This window comes from Pteropus medius, unplaced genomic scaffold (assembly GCF_902729225.1).
Source record: "Pteropus medius unplaced genomic scaffold, Ma_sr-lr_union100, whole genome shotgun sequence".
NCBI lineage: Eukaryota > Metazoa > Chordata > Mammalia > Chiroptera > Pteropodidae > Pteropus > Pteropus medius.
The window spans coordinates 10,564,108-10,568,411 of record NW_024354502.1 but is presented as its reverse complement, the minus strand read 5'-3'; the positions used below and the strand labels follow the sequence as shown (position 1 = coordinate 10,568,411).

Below are 4,304 nucleotides of genomic sequence, written 5' to 3'. Positions count from 1 at the left end.
ACTGTTCTGTTAGTAGACACATACATGTTTAAGATGTTCAAATTCTCTCTCAGTGAATTAACTCCACAACATTATTAACTGATATTCTTTGTTCCAAGTAATATAATTTGTCTGATATTGATACAGTAACTCTAGTTTCTGTTTGATTAGGGCTGCCATGGCATATCTTTTTTCATTCATTTATAGTAAACAAATATTTATTTTTAAAGACTTTTTTTTAAAATGGCAGCATAAAGTTGTACAATGCTTAAAAATTCATTCTAATAATTGACTTTTGATTAAGGTATTTTGAAATTTTTACATTTATTTTAATGAGTGATATATTTGGTTTAGAGCTATCATCTTGTTATATGTTTTATAAATTTCCTATCTGTTCTCTGTTCCCCTTATCTGAATTCTTGTGAAATAATTGAGTATATTTTATTATTCCAATTAATAATGTTTTTTGGCTTATTAGCCATACCTTATTATTTTATTTTTATTTGTTCTGTTTGTGTTTACAGTATACATTTTTAACTTATCACAGTTTAGATTCAAATGGCATTTTAAAACTACATAAAATATAAGAACTTTAAAACAGTACTCACATTTGTCCTCTTCTGTAGTTTGTGGTATTCTTGACATACATTTTAATTTTACATATATTATGAACCACAGAATCTACTGCTATTGCAGTGTTTTCAAAGGTCAATTTGAGGGGACTTTGATTTCTGAAAAGGTGGAATAAATGTGCTTTTTCATAATCCTTTTATTAAAGACAGCTAAAAACCCTGGAGAGGTGTGTGTGTGTGTGTGTGTGTGTGTGTGTGTGTGTAAAACATAATATGAATATGAACCCTGACTTTATACAAAAATTTTTCAAAATGGATCATAGATTTTAATGTAAAACATAAAATTATAAAACTTTCAGAAGAAAACATAGGAGAGAAAATCTATAAGCAGTGTCAAAAAGTTTACTGTCTATGGAAAAAAAATCTATGGGCGTGGTGAAAAGTTCTTAGATCTGACACAACAATAGCATGATCCACAGAAGGAAAATATTGATACACTGGACTCATTAAAAATAATTTTTTTGCTGTAAAAATACTATGTTAAAAGGATGAAAAGACAAGCTACAACATGGGAAGGAATATTTTAAACTATATCTTACAAAATACTTGATAATGTTTAGAGAACTCTCAAAATTCAATAGTACGAAAAAAAAGACAAACCAATTACAAAATGGGCTAGATACATGAAACAGATACTAGAGTATATACAAATGGAAAACAAACACATAGAAAAAGTTCAACATCACTAGCCATAAAGAAAATTGAAATTAAGACCACGATAAGATATCACTACACACATCTTAGAATATAAACTTTAAAAAGTAACAATAGCAAATGCTGTTGAAGATGCAGAGAAACTGAATCATTCATATACATTGGCTGGTAGGAACACAAAATGATACATCTAGTCTGGCAAAAGTTTTGTCAGTTTCTTTAAAAAACAAGAAAACAAAACCAAAACCCATGTACACTTAATATATGCCCATCAATTTCAGTCCTAAGTATTTTCCCACAGAAATAAAATGTCCACACAAAAACCTTTACGTGGGTTTTCTTTTTTTCCTGTTTTTGAATGTTTATTGAGTGAACAAACAAAACACACACAAAAAATAATCAATGGCATATGTGGTTATAGAAACTCTGCTCAGGTATAAAAGCAAGGAAAACAGAAATCATCTTTCCCTGAAAGCCATATCACTTTCCATTAACAGTAATGTTGCTATTTACTTTTAAATTTTATTTTATATTAGCTTTAGATGTACAAAATAGAGGTTAGACATTTATATAATTTATGAAGTGATCTCCCCGATTACTCTGGCACTATACACAGCCATTACAATATTATTGACTATATTCCTTGTGCTATACTTCACATCCCTATGCCTACTTTGTAACTATCAATTTGTACTTCTTATCACCCAGCCCTCCAAAAACCATCCCATCTGGCAATCACTAGTTTGTTCTCTGTATCTATGAGTCTGTTTTCATTTTGTTTGCTCATTTATTTTGTTCTTTAGATTCCACATATAAGTGAAATCATATGGTATTTGTCTAACTTATTTCACGTAACATATTATCCTCTATATCCATCCATGTCATTACAAATGGTAAGATTTCATTTTTTATAGCTGAGTAATAGCCATACACACACACACACACACACACACACACACACACACACACACACACATACACACCTTCTTTATCCAATTGTCTACTGATGGGCACTTAGGTTGCTTCTATATCTATATCTTGTAAATAGCACTGCAGTGAACATAGGGGTGCTCATATCTTTTCCAATTACTGTTTTGATTTTATTTGGATAAATACCCAGAAGTGCAATTGGTGGGTAATAAGGAGGTTCTATTTTTAATTTTTTGTGAAACTTCCAAACCGTTTGTTACGTGACTGTACCAAATTGCAATCCCAGAGAGGGTACGAGGGTTCCCTTTTCTCTACTTCCTTGCCAACGCTTGTTTTTTGATTTATTGATGATAGCCATTCTGACAGGTGTGGGGCAATATCTCATTGTGGCTTTAATTTGCATTTCTCTGATGATTAGTGACCTTGAGCATCTTTTCATATGTCTATTGGCCATCTGTAAGTCTTCTTTGGAGAAATACCTCTTCAAGTCTTCTGCCCATTTTTTAATTGAATTTTTTTTTTTTTGGTGTTAAGTTGTATGAGTTCTTTATATATTTTAGATATTAACCCTTTATCAGATGTATCATAAGCAAATGTCTTCTACCATTCAGTAAGTTGTCTTTTTATTTTGTGGATGGTTTCCTTTGCTATGCAAAAACTTTTTAGTTTGATGTAGTCCCATTTGTTAACTTTTTCTTTTGTTTCCCTTGCCTGAGGAGATATATCAGAAGAAAAAATATTAGTAAGAGCAATGTCAGGGAGTTTACTGCCTGTCTTTCCTTCTAGGAGTTTTTTGGTTTCCGGTCTTACGTTTAAGTCTTTAATCCATTTTGAGTTTATTCTTGTATATGGTGTAGGAAGATAGTCCAGTTTCTTTTATACATAATTGTTTAAGAAATGTGCCACACTATACAATGGGATATTACTTAACACTAAAATAATGAACTATTGTCTACAGCCATGCCACCCTGAATATGCCCAATCCTGTCTGATTTCTGAAGCTAAGCAGGGTCGGGCCTGGTTAGTACTTGGATAGGAGACCACCTAGGAAGACCAGGTGCTGTAGGCATTAAAAATAAATAATAATAATGAACTATTGATACATGTGGCAATTTAGATAGATATCAGGAGTATTATGCTAGTAAGAAAAACCATTATCAAAAGGTCACATACTGTATGATTCCATTTATATAGCATATTTAAAATGATAAAATTATAAAGAAAATAGAGTGGTGGTTGCCAAAAGTGCGGCATCTCGAAGGGGACAAATTGGTGTAACTATAAACAGATAGGACAAGGGAGAACTTTGTGGTGATAAAATGGTTCTATATCTTGATTGTGGTTGTAATTACATGAATCTACACATATAATTAAAATACATAAACATACACATTGTACCAAAGTCAATTTCTAAGTTTTGGTATTGTGCTATAATTGTATAAAATGTAACTATTTGGGGAAATTGGGTAAAGAGTACTGAATAAGTGTCTTTACTATCTTTATAACTTAGTGTGAATTTATAATTACTTCAAAATAAAAAGTTAAAAAATTAAAAGGTCAGTGTCTTCAAAGAAATTTAAATAAAGTGGATTACAAAAGGCATGAAGAAACTCTTAAGCGTGATGTATATCTTCATGACATTGATTGTGAGTGTTGGGTTAATGGGTATATAGACATAGCAAATATGATTTGTACACTTAAGCTACGTAAAGTTTATTGTACATTCATTATACTTTAATAAATCTATAATTTTGTAGTGTTAAAATAATAACTAATATGCTCAAAGCAGATTGAGCATATTCTCTAATATTTACGCTACTACCACATCTACATTAGGTTTAGGAAGTTTTAGTAGTTATCTAAGATCACAGGATTGGCATATGGAGGACACAGAATCTGAAAAGTCTGACTCCAAATTCTATTTTTTTTAACAAATGAAAATCTCCTGTTTCATCATTTCTTACCTGCCTTACAGCAAAATTCTTCTTATCTCTTTATTTATACTGTGTTCCTTTCTAATCAATTCTGAGAGAGTACCACTGGGATCTCTAAATCAGAAATCTCAAATTCTTTTTTCCAGTCTCATTGGTAACTCTCATAATATTCCCA

The 4,304-nt window shown here is 31.0% G+C and overlaps 1 pseudogene; it reads left to right on the top strand.

The window, feature by feature from the left end:
- Window positions 1–3,145: 3,145 nt before the first annotated feature.
- LOC120595751 (uncharacterized) lies at window positions 3,146–3,264 on the top strand (annotated as a pseudogene).
- The last annotated feature ends 1,040 nt before the right edge of the window (window positions 3,265–4,304 follow it).